Source organism: Octopus bimaculoides, chromosome 1, assembly GCF_001194135.2.
Source record: "Octopus bimaculoides isolate UCB-OBI-ISO-001 chromosome 1, ASM119413v2, whole genome shotgun sequence".
NCBI lineage: Eukaryota > Metazoa > Mollusca > Cephalopoda > Octopoda > Octopodidae > Octopus > Octopus bimaculoides.
This window is the reverse complement of record NC_068981.1, coordinates 54251577-54265436: the sequence shown is the minus strand read 5'-3', so window position 1 is coordinate 54265436 and position 13860 is coordinate 54251577. Positions and strand designations below refer to the sequence as shown.

Here is a 13860-nt window from a genome sequence, read left to right as displayed (position 1 = left end):
TCTTGTAGAAAACATAAAGTTTGTTGTAGTGTAAGGAAGAAAGAAAAAGAAGAAAGAAAGAATTAAAGAAAGCGGTTGAAGGAAGCAGATATGAAAATAATATAAAGAGAATTTAGGTCGTTCTTCAGTGCTACTGGTAACATGTAATCCAGTACAACCTGTTGCATGGTCGGGTCGTCGGCGACTAAACTGGCAACCCCACCAGGCTTGCTTGGTGAGGAGGGTGTTGTTGGACACCCTGCAGGACGAAAAATAAGACCTGTCAAAGGGCGGATGAACTCCTGAGCAGTCAACGACCATCCAACAAAATGTCTGTAAATATGTATATATATATATATATGTATGGGTGTGTACATACATACATACATACATACATACATACATGCACACAAATGCTTACATACTATGTGATTGTCAAGTGTCGCTCTAACTTAAATATAGAATAGACTCATACAGAAAAAAATAAGACAGCTGATTCTTTTTCATTGTATTCGTCTTCGAATCAATATGTCTCCAAAGCTCCAATACCGTGTATCTTAAATTGTACAAAATTAACGGAAATGGTTTGCACTATTAAACTCTTTGTATAAAAGAAATTATTTTCTTTCCATTCTTATTTGTTTCGTTGTGCATTTTCCCATTTCATTTAGGTTTTCTTTGTTTCCATATAACTCATTTCTAATTCCAATCTCACTAAATTCTCTTTATATTATTTTCATATCTGCTTCCTTCAACCGCTTTCTTTAATTCTTTCTTTCTTCTTTTTCTTTCTTCCTTACACTACAACAAACTTTATGTTTTCTACAAGATGTATGTGCATTCACTTATAATACCCGCAACCAGTGCATTATTTTAAAACTTTCTACTGGCATGCCGGTAAGTCAAGCTAACGAAGAGATTTAGATAGATTTAGAGTGACTCCTTAAAGTCCAGTTGGTGATACATTACTGACATGTTTCTAGCGTCAAAATTCAATTATTACTGAGTCACACCTCATGTAATTATATTGCGACTTAATTAGAAAATTACAATCAGGTATCCTTCAAATTAAGTAAAATCCCTAAATTTGGTGAAAGATCTCTAAACCAGTGCGGCGAATGAGTCAGCTTCACAAACTAGTTTATTTGCGTGTCCATGCAGCATATTTGTATGTGTATTTCCGTCCGGATTTATGCTGTGGTGCGAGAAAAGATCAGTTTTTTAAATGACTTTTCCTTTATAGCCCGAAGCTTGAAAATAATTTGTCTGTTTACTTTTTTAATTTTCTTGTACTTGCTTGTTCTGACTTATTTATTTTTGCTTTGTAACGCATAAGGAAACAATGGAAAAACCTTGATTTCTTATTATAAAATGTCGCCGGGAATTCTGCGCAAAGAATATCATTAATTTTATTTCCCAAAGCCTTCGGGACATAGTAAAAATGTCGCTAAATATACAAATATATATATATATATATTAAAAAATGTATAATTGATTGACAGAACTCCATTTGACTGAAATCTCGTTGCCATATAATATCTAATTGCCCTCGAGCATAGAACCACCATCATTATATCACAGTTCTGGGGCCTTTATGTCAAACACAGTTGTACATTATGCTTTAAGTCTTATCGCCGCAAGAAAATTAGATTGCGACATAATTCAATCGTGAAAATAAGTTGTGATATTTCATTGTTACATTGCAGTCTTCTGCAAGGCCACAACCTTAAAAACCACAGAAAATATTCTGCCTCGTGGAAACAGCTAATAATATCACGTAATAAGAAATAACAAACCATAAATATAAGGTAATTTATAGCAATTTACGGAAGGGAAAATATTTTAGGAAATCTCTCTTCCAGTCGGCTAAATCATTAGAACTTGCTGCAAAACATCTTCTGAGATTTGGTGTAGGGATTGTCAACATTTTTACTTGGGAATTTGTTCGTTAATTAGATCTTATGACGTTGCGAATAGTGCAATTTTATCATACATACACACACACACACACACACACACACACACACACATATATATATATATATATATGCGTGCGTGTGTATGTATGTGTCATATGTGCGTGTATGTGTGTGTATATATATGTGCGTGTGTGTGTTTGTGTGTGTGTATACACACTCACACATAGAGAAGGGGGAGAGGGGGGAGAGAGAGAGAGAGGGAGAGAGAGAGTGAGGGAGAGAGAGAGAGGGAGAGAGAGAGAGAGAGAGAGAAACTGAGTGAGCTAATATACAAGATTATTCTGTAAGGCTTATTTATTAACAGCTTCAGTTTGATATTTTTGATTGAGACGTAGAAGCTTTTAAAGATGTCAGTAAGGTTGAGCTCATGGTCGGAATTTCAGAAACTCACCACAGTTAAGTAATCGTATATCTTTTGTTATTTTAACTGTCTATATTTCTATGACTTAAAGAATATAGCAGAATATCATTTAAAGAAAATTCATATTACTAATACTTAAGTAAAAACTAAAGGGTACATTTTTATTATTCTCTCAGATTTTCAAATGATTCTGAAAATATTATTTTGTTGCATATTTCAATGTTTGAAAAATCTCTCACACCGCCATTAAAATATGAATATAAATATGCTGTTCATAAAATGCATGTAATCATATACTGTAAAGTCCAGTTATAATTTTTCATCTTTCTAGGATATTTAAAATGAGTACTAGCAGTACTAGCATAGCATTGGCGTCAATTTAAAAAAATAATAACTCTTCACTCCCTAAAAATATATAGTCTTCTAGCATGGTTACAAATCGATATTTAAATATAAACAAATACATAATGAAATCTCACTAACCTGACGACATCACTCCGTAGTGATATCGTTAAGAACCCGGATTCCGGTTTCGAATCATGGTTAATGCAAATTTTCTTTATTATATAAACTAGGCTTATTTCGTTAGGACATTAGTAAAGGGTGAATGAACATTAAGAAAATCAATGTCAGTATTCATGCGTAATAGTGTTTGTCACTTTAGGGTGCAGATTGACAGAACATTTGAGAGTGAATCTCATTATGTAGTGTGCATACCTTATAAGCACGCATTTATACGTTTTTGTATATACATACACACAAATAGACAAGTATTCAAAACCTATACAGGCACATATATGAGTAAGCAAACATATGATAAAACTGTATACATACCCCAAATCCATCCAATTTTCTCAGATCGACATCCGATCAACATACTTCACGCCCTTGCCGTTATGTTTCACGAAACATATATAAAGAAGCACACATCAACATGCCTAAGTGAAACTAACATTCTGGTGTTCTTTCAATCCATTTTCTAGAACTGACAATACTCTTACTCATAAGCAATGATTTCCATTACTTTAATGCTCATTCATCCGTAGCTAATAGATAACAGAATAGCATACCCTTATTATGATGATAATCACGCTTAACTAATACATAACATAATAGCCTACACGTACACTGAGGATAATTACCCCAAACTAACATATAAGCACAATAGCCTACCCTCATTCTGATGATAATTATTAAGGATAACGAAAACTCTGTCCATTTTCCTCGATACATAATTTAGGAATATCCATGCATGCCCTTTTCCTATTGACTGGTGGTCTATTAGGAGGTAAGAGCAATTCAGATTAATTAAGAAGCTTTTTTTTTTTTTTGTTACAACAAATAGTTTATCAAATTTGAATATGACCACATTTCAATTCTACACTTAGGATTCAATGGAAGGTAGAAACTGAGCATAGGTAGTTTGGTTTTAAGAAGTTGGTCAGTCGCTCGATCTTATGTGGTTAGGTAAAATTTGTAACTTTTGAGTTTATCGTGACAGCAACTCGTGGCGTGCTACTGATTCGCTTCAATTTGGCTTTTTCTTTTACATAGAATGAATTAACCGACTGATTAATTCCTTGTAAAAGAATAGGCCCAAAATTCTAAGTAGATAAGACTAACTCAGGATCTTCTTGGCAAACATTGTCTCATCCTTCGAAGAAACAACAATAAAAACATCAAAAATATAAGAAAATTTGTGTAAATGATGCTACTGAATATCATACGCAAACTCATTATGGAAAGAAATTAAATATATATAAAAAAATATATTATTACGTTAAGCAACTTAATTTAATCAATAATATACGAAGAAGTGTATGGAAGTAAACAAGTATTCAAAAGACCAGGACATACTGATTGAAAAAGCAGACATAAACTTTAAAGCTGCTGCATCATGTAATGTTATAAATCGGGCAACTAGTAAAATCAATCTGAAGCGAAAGCAAACGATGGCATGTTTACGATTCAAATGCAAGGTGGATTTGGAGAGATGGTCCGAAAAGTTCAGTTTCCTCATAATCCTCTTTATTCTCTGCTAATTTAAGAAAGAAAGTAGACATCACTAGTTTGAAGGACAGTAAGTCATCTGTAATGAATAAATCAATACAAAAATATTTAGAAGCAAATATATACTGAAATGAACGTATATTTTCTGCGACAGCATAAAAAAGATTGACGAGATACTGCAAGATTGGAGAAATAACTTTTCTAAATACTTTATCTGCGTTAGTTTCAGAGACAATTAATGCGTTAGATAGTATGAAGGAACTCTCTTTCGTGCAATATTTTATCCAAAATATTCACATATATCAAGAAATTATATTCAAAGTGTTGTTTCGGGACTAGAGACTAGTAAGCCACTAGTTTAAGACGCTGACATAACGTTAGTAATATCGCTTTATTTGAATAATCATTTGATTATGCACTGAAATATACAGCACAAACCAAAGAAGAATAGAACCTAGCCAATCTAGATTTTGTTACAAATAAAACAATGACTGAGAACATATAAAAATCAACAGTTCGTTGACAGCAATTTTGTATCAAAAATAGAACACATACCCAAAGGACGTCAACGGTTTTCATATAGTAGGTCTAGCAATCGTAGACTTCACAGGCCAGGAAATATCTGTTAGTAGCGAAAGAGATACTTGGGAAAAGAACTCAACAACCGCTCGTTAAAAGCTTACCCAACAATAACTAACTCTGACGTTGATATATGTAAACAAAGACACCGAAAAATGTTAAAACTATAAAATTTTATTATTTATATAAAATCTATTATTATATGCAATTTATTATTACATAATTGTAATAAAATTTGAAAAGAAAGGATGAAATTTAAAACTCGTAGAGAAAATTGTGAGGAGTTTAGAATCGGAATAAAATTAGGAGTTTGTGTGGGAATTGCGACAGTATCTGTTCATGCTCCATTGAGTTAACACAGCAATTCTATTCACTTCATATAAATAATATGCAAACATTCGCCCTAAGTTTATCACAAAGTGGAAAACGGTTAGCTTTGTTGAAAAAGAAGATAAGGGTAACAAAGAACAAAGGAAATGTGGTAAAGAAAGTCAGTGGCATATGTTCAGATCTTGTTATTGGGTATGTATCTGCAACTTTCACTGACGGTGTTACTAAGTAATCTTCATAAAGTCACGCATTTAACTATCATCAATGTCTGTTTAGGTAAACAAACGATGAGGACAATATTTTGAAAGTTCTTTACAAGCACACATATACATATTCACATACATACACACACACGCACTCGTGCACGCACGCACGCGCACACATACGCGCGCGCGCACAAACAGACAAACGCATACACATATGTATAGACAACTTTTTTTCTCCTTTCTCCTCTTGGTTCCAGGTTGCCATCATAACCATGTGCATTTATAAATGTGAGGAACCACGTATTGGAATCAATACTCTGTACCTCGTAATGCAGCGAACTGGTAGAATCGTTAGCACGCCGGAAAAAATGCTTAGTGGCATTTCTTCCGACATTACGTTCTGTGTTTAAATGCCGCTGAGGTCGATTTTGTTTTTCACCCTTTAAGGACGATAAAATAAGTACCAGACAAGCGCTGGAGTCGATGTAACCAACCAACTCCCTTCTTCAGATTTTCAAGCCTTGTGCTTATAGCAGAAAGACTATTTGGTCCTTTGTATTATTCTGGCCATCAAGCTGTTGTCAGACATTAGTGAACTTAAGCAAATAACATTACCTATTTCTCTCTTTATTATTCACTGACTTCAACCAAAATGACATTGCCACTTTCTTTTCCTCGTTCTCAGTCAAAGAGCAAGAAACCGAAATGTCAATTTCCTTACTTTTCTCGGCAACCGAAGTTATCACACTCTTCTACAAACTCTCTAATGGACTGATTGTCCCTAACACAGACTATATCACCAGTTACCTCTTTTTCAGATTTTATACTAATATATTAATCGATAACACTCCATTTACATTTGGATGTAATTTCAATAAAATGAAATCAGCGGTGGTTTTTGTATGTTAAAGTTTACACTTTCATTATTAATTCAATTCATCTTCGTGTCTACATCTGGATGTTTATGAAGTATTAAGGTGAGAATATTATTGTTTGTCAATCAACTTTACTAATATTTCGGTAAAAGTTATGGATCTATTCCATCTCAATCACAGATTTTTAATTAATTTTTTTTAACTAAACAGTTTGAAACTTCGAATACGGATAGAATTTCTCACGTAGAATACGATTTACTCTGAACGTTTTTGACAAAATTTCGTATTTTAGAAGTTACTTCGTGTTAAAGTTGTTGTATTTGGGTGATTTCAACCAATCAACGACGTGTATTCGGTTGAAGAAAGCTACTGCTGTGTGCGATAGTAATCGAAGAGGAACAACTTCCGGGTCATCTCTACTAAATATCACCACTCTGTTCGAAGAATCAACATCATAGAGCAATGAGTCTGCGGCTAGCTTTTTTGTTGTTGACGTATATGTAGTTTCAAAATGCCTTATTTTACAACTATGAGATGTATTGTTATTGTCATGATTTTATCTTACTATAATCAACAACAAACACATTTCGTCAATATAAAAGTCTTTATTTGATAAAAATAACATTATCAAAACATGAAGGTAAAACAAAACAAATAGCCGCTTATACACCGGAAAATATGGTAATTGTAGTAGCTGTGTCAAGTTCGCTCGCTGGTTGCTAGTTGATAGTGTAGAAGAGAGGGAAAGAGTAAGGAATGCACGGTGCTGACTAGAAAGGAAGAAAGGATAAAGGTGACATCATCTTCGCTCGCCGTACGAACAGAACAGAGTGGTGACATTTAGTAGAGATGACCCGGAAAATTAATTAAAAAATCTATGATTGAGATGGACTAGATCCAAAGCTAGTACCTTTAGAAAATAATCTACGTTGAAATTATATCATTTACACTTTTTATTCTTTTGTTCTTATGTTTATATAATTTGAATAAGTTTTAAGCTTCACATAGTTTTAACCTTTCGAAATCGCATGGAAATCAATATGTTGTAAATCCGGTTTTGTTTAACACCCTGAAAAACAAAATAAAACAAAACAAAAACAGACTTTTTATCAGCCTTAAAGCCAACCAACTGATTATATGAGTAAGTTAATCTATAACCATGAATCGATTTTGAAATCATGTTGATACTTTTAAATATCCAAACATTACAACGGGAGCGATATAATAAATACCTGTAATCTGTAGTATACTGTTACATACTTTAAATTTTAATTCGTTTAAATTTTAATTCAGAAATTAATCTACTTAACAAATGTAGTTACTCTCATATATTCAGAATCAATGTACTTTCTCTCGAGTCAAAACCAGTTTCTTTAGATATCGAGGATCTTTTTTTACCATCCTTGCTGTTTCCAACAGAGTAGACTTCTGAATTAATGCAGCCCTCATAGTTACTCCAATCCCAATGAGGAAATTGCCAAGTCTGTTGGTGACGGTACCTAGGGCACCTATAACAACTGTAAATTTCAAGTTGTAATTATTACCATTAATACTCCATATTAAAGTAAATTTGTTTGAAATGTTAAGGTGTTTCCATTATATTCTCCTACATTCATACATACATATATGTATATCTGCATGCATGCTTGTGTGTATGTTTGTGCACGCATGTGCGTATATATACATATAGACACACACACATGCACGCACATACACACACACATACACACTCACATCGATGTGGTATCGCTGTTGAAATCTGTATTTCATGCATAAATAAATTGTAGTATTTTTTCTTTTCACTATATCCCAGTCTGATAATCCTTTTCGTAAATGCAATGAATATCAAACAAATTACTGTGGATCTACAAAATTGACTAAAACTGTTGATGGTGATGCTCTCAGAATGGCTGCATTCCAATTACATGAAGGTAATAATAAAAAAATAGAAGAATAATACTTTTAAATTCAAAATTTAGGATTTTGCGATTGCGTTAATCAATACTTGATACATCATCTCGTTGTCACTGTCATCGTCCTTGTCAGTAGTTGTAACTTCTACGAATGTTTCAAATGGAAACTAGAAATAAGCTGTAAATAGAAATCAGTTCAATGAAATTGAATACAAAAACTAGAAACAACTGTAATAATTTACATTTTACATCAAATTGAATTTTCACAGAAATGAACGCTAGAATTAAATTTCAATTTATTAGTTAATTGACGACTTTAAATACAATGGTCTTGTCTACTATCCTCAGGCCAGAATGCCAAAAGTCGCTGTTTACACTAATCCATTGTGGCCAGTCATGCATGAATTAATGCTTAGTTGAACGGCCGGATAAGGTTCAATGTCGATACGAGACAACGGTAATTCAATCAGATAGTTTGTTCTTGTAGCTGAACAATTTGATCACATCAGGACAGCTTATAATCCTACAACGGCTCCAGCTTTTACCAATAGACGCCATTTCCCTATGTTATTCATCTATTTATTCTCATATTTCAGTTTTATTTTGCTTCGTTATTCTCAGTCTCTAAATGAGACATACAAATATATGTCCCTCCTGACAAATTTGAGCAAATATCGTAATTCACTCATCCAAAATAATTATACAGGCACGTGCAAGCAGGCTTGCACATGTGGATGTAGATGTATCAATGGCTTTAAGTACACCCATAACATTACACGCACATCGTAAACATTTGTGTATTTAATTCCTTCTGTTGGCTATATAAGCACGTTTCTATAAACGCCATTGCATTGGTGTACATTTACTAAAATCTACACATATATTATTATATATGTATAAATTGTAAAGGGAATGTTGTGCTGTACTATTCAATATTATTTCTGGGAAAATGTTGGCAAACTTTGGCGCTGAGGTAAAAAAGTATTAATTGTAATTTTATTTATCAATTTTTTTTTTCTGTGGGATGCTTAATGCAAATCTCTGCTTATGGTAAGGCAATTCTGAGAGTAATTTTGTGGTGATAGGCAGTTACATTTCTGTTGTTTTGGAATTCGCATATTAGCAGTAACAACAATTTTTCTATAATTGTGTTTATATCATTACTCTATCCAGTAAAATATTTGTTTCATAAGTGATTATCTTTGTACAATTTGTCTCCATAATGAGAAAATCAACACTCGTACTTTAAAATTAATTTTGTGATTTCATTACGTTTGTATTGCCACTATATTGCTAAACAGAAAGAAAATTTCAAGATTGCTTTCAACTCATTTAAAATTCATATTTGTAACTGCCCCACACATCTCCAACATATGTTACTTTTGCTATTAATTTTATGTTGCATCTAAAGTAACTTGATTTTGTTCAACGTTTAAGACAACATTTTGTACAGATCCACTCTTTGGGACGTGGGTAGATCGGATTTTCAAATATACCAGTGTAATGGGACTAAAAAAAAACAACTTATTATTATAATCAAGTCATCAAATATGTAACTATTTTTCAAGAATCTCAATATCTGAAAAATTCTTTAGCACATACAAATTAAGTTTACGAATTCCATGCCACATTTAAAATATTTCTAAACCGCCCAGCATTGAACTCACAAGTCTTTGTGATACCCATACCATCGTAAGGAGTTTTTAATGAACATTGGTCTTAAAATCGGCATACTCTCGGATCATTTTGCAGGAAAACACTTGAATAACACTACATCTTGTTCTCAAAATTTCGATCGTTTGTTTTTGCCCCCGCTAAAGTTTTACACATATCAACACTGATATTTGTCTCTGAATCGGCAATACACCGCATTAAACTGTCCTCATTTCTTAATGTTATATATTGTTGAAGATCCAGTACGATATTCACGCACAATAGCGTTCTGGTTTCACTTCTTTTCAGTCCTATATTATTTCAATTTCCGGGTGCAGGCTTTCGTTTCATACGCTTCTCAAATTCGTTACTCATTAACATCGGAAGACATTTTCACTAATGGATAAGATGGACAATGTTTAAATGGATAAAGGCTAATACAAAACACTTAGGTGCTAGCCACTGTTATTTTCAATTTAGATGTAAACAATGTCGGAATAACGCCATCGGTCAGTGATGACACTTAGAAAAAAACTTAGTGAAGCGCAACAAAAAGTATTGGACAATCGAGTCTTCTGAGCAATTGAATAGCGCTTAATGAAACTTTACGATGTTTCTTTCTGGTATAGTTACTGACAAGACAAGTCACCTGACTAAAGTGATGTATAAAATAACTCGAAAATAAATTCACAGGACAAAGGGACAGTTACACTGACTGATAGACAAACAGAAGAAAAGCGGAGAGTGACAGCAAAAGCAATGTATGAAAACAGTTGGGTGTGTTATTTAGTAATGCTTTGAAAAGAAATCTGTTTAACAGATTTCATTTCAGTTCCTTCTTAGGTGCGTGTATTTTGACAGAAAGTGAAATAAAAGAAAAAAACTATTTAATTACTTTAGTTCCAAAGTTTCAGAAACGGATAATCATTTTTAGATCGAAAATATAGTATTGCTAGATTAATAATAAAACAATAAAATAACAACCAAGTTATGATAAAATAACCAAGCGTGATATTTTTGTTGTTTTGATAACGAACTTTGCATGCAAAAAGATACTTTACGAGATTGACAGAAAAAGAAGAGTATAATTACAGTTCATTGTAATTTCCATATTTTTACTAAGATTATTTAACTTATCCCTGAAAGCCACTGGATCAAATGTAATACCTGGAAACACCACTTTCAAAAACAAAATGTTTCACGCAAGACTTTCAACTATAGCTATAAAGTTACAAGTAACATTAAGAACACTAAGTGTGCTTGAGCAAACCGTGCTGTTGGGATCCAATAAGACCAGAACATGTTCGTAGTTATCATTCTTACCTGCAAACAAAGATCAAGCTTTCTCCTATGCATGTAATTCTCTTTTCTTTAACAGTCACTAACAATTATCGCTAGGATTTTGTATTCTTTTTCTAAAAAGATATTTCAATTAATTGAAAACCCTTTTCGGCCGTCTCTGTATGTGTTACAGTATATATTTGTTTGTTTGAATATCTCTCTCTCTTTCTCTCTCTCTATATATAAATACATGTGTGTGTGTGTGTGTGTGTGTGTGTGTATGTATATATATATATATATACACACATACATACATACATGTATGTCTAAGAGTACATACGTATCTATTGCTTATGTAGGTGGGTACAATGGGCTTTCGATAGTTTTATGACTCGGCATACCATCTCAACAATCTATCCCATGGCATAGGCTGTCTGGTTTTATCCTAACTTCCAGCTAAATTATTTCCATCTCATCAAAAGTAGAAAATGATAATTTCTCGAGAATTAAATACATTTATTTCAGACTCTGTCTTACATACAGCAATTCGTCTGTCTCCATACTCTTATATCTTGTCTGAGTTCTTATAGTCGTTGACGTATACAGTTTTCTAATTTATATATTGCTGTACACATATACGTCTATAAATGTATATTAACGTATATTTGTATGTATATCTGTATGTGTATGAATAGTTATATGCGTGTTTATTATGCGCATGTGTGAATGCATATATTTATCTAAATCTCTATATTTCTAGGGTTCACTTCTCACTCTCAAACCATATTACATTATTTATTTATATGTATGGCTCCGAATATAATAATTTCTATGTCTATAAATAATTTCCGAAATGAACATTGGCTTCATTTTTAATGGCTCCGAGGAAGCTATCGGTTGTTGCACAAACACTCACTTCAGAGTACAATGCTTCTTATAGCCGATACAGTTGTAAGCTAATGAAGTTGATTGCGTGACGACTGTTTCCCAGTTATTCGTTAATCGACATTACGCTCTGCAAAAGCGGTGAGCTGGGAGAATCGTTACCGCACTGGTGGAAATGTTGTCAAACGTTTGTCAAACATTTCCTCCGACTTTACGTTCTGAGTTCAAATACTGCTTTGCCTTTCATCCTTTTGGGATCGATAAAATAAGTACCAGCTGAACACGGGTCGATGTCATCGACTTACCCTCTTCCTAAAATTGCTGGTCTTACTGCCAAACTTTGAAACTACAATTACGCTCTGTGCTGGCATAATGTTTTACTCTTAAGCATGTGTACATTGAGTTCTAACGACTAGTTATTAGTACAGCTATGCGTAAGCAAAATCATAAAATATGTGCGTCTTTACGTGTATGTGTGTGTATTCCTCATCAAGTATACATCTGCATTTAGATATATACTTGAAAATAGGCTAAACAGTAATAAAATGTTCAAGATTAGAAGGAAGATATTCTTATTTCCTCTATTCTGCATGGTGTGTGTGTGTGTGTATGTGTGTGTGTGTATGTGTGTGTGTGTGTGTGTGTGCGTGCGTGTGTGTGTATGTGTGTGTATGTAAGAGAGTGTGTGTGTGTATCTGTTGCATGTGTGTGGGAGGGGTTGTATGTGTGTGTGTTAGTTTGCGTGGAGTTGTGTTTGTGTGTTTAAAAACGAGAATGTATATCTGACCTTATTGAGGAAAGATTGTATATCAGGATGTTTGTGAATGCGCGTTGCGCGCGCGTGTTACTATCTATAGGATATGTATTTCCTGTTACCCACACTCAGTTTAAAGGGTGTGAGGTTTAGAATGTAACCCAATCAGCTTGTGTTTAGGATCAAAGACCTTTGGAAGCCGCAGAATGTTGACGACATCATCGCCAATGTTAGCACAAGATTGCGAATAGATTTTAGAAAACAAGTAGGCAGCAAGTTTTTTGAACATTCATTTAAAAAACAAATATTTGTCGTTTTTCTTGCCCTCTTTTCAATCTATATCTGCTTCAGATGTAAGCAGGCGATCACCTTGCCTGCTTTCAGTTTGGTATGAACAAACAGCACCCTCTTCTGTATTTACAAATATGTCGAACCTATGGAAATATATTCTTTGTTTTCTTTTACTTTTTTCATGTCACTCTGATGTTACGTCCTACTATGTCTCCGGAGTGAAAAAGAACAGGGCATGTTTTTTTTATGAACGACTATTTTAAAAAGTAGCAGACCTTCAAATTAAATAAAATAACCAAAACCACGCGTGTTCTGTGGATGTTTACGTATGTATGTATGTATGTATGTATGTATGTATGTATGTATGTATGTATGTATATATTATTATTATTATCATCATCATCATTATTATTATTATTGTTTTATGTTTGACTTTTGCTTTGCATTTGTACAAGTTGGATCCAAGTCTCACCCAGAGACCTCAAGAGACAACAAGTTAGAAGTTCATGTAGGTGTTATGCTTAGGGTACCATATATTTGAATTTGTACAGTGTTGTTCTAGGGAATGTTTTAAAATTTGAGATCACATAGACAGTATTTTACGTAGGATATGGGCAGTTCCCATGAGCACTATCTTTTGAACTTCAGCCATTTTGGGGTTTCCTGGTATCTGAGCTAGGTAGTAATCAGCCCGTTTCGCTGTCATTCCCAGGGCACCTATGACAATAGGTATTGTTTTCGTCTTCAGATTCCACATTTTGCTA

The 13860-nt window shown here is 33.5% G+C and overlaps 1 long non-coding RNA gene across 1 annotated transcript in view; it reads left to right on the top strand.

The window, feature by feature from the left end:
• Nucleotides 1–2276: 2276 nt before the first annotated feature.
• The window catches only part of LOC128247361 (uncharacterized), a 286909-nt gene continuing 275325 nt past the window's right edge, over nt 2277–13860 (top strand). Inside the window, exon 1 of the long non-coding RNA XR_008263764.1 lies at nt 2277–2353. This is a non-coding gene — a long non-coding RNA (uncharacterized LOC128247361). The remainder of the gene's footprint in view (nt 2354–13860) is intronic.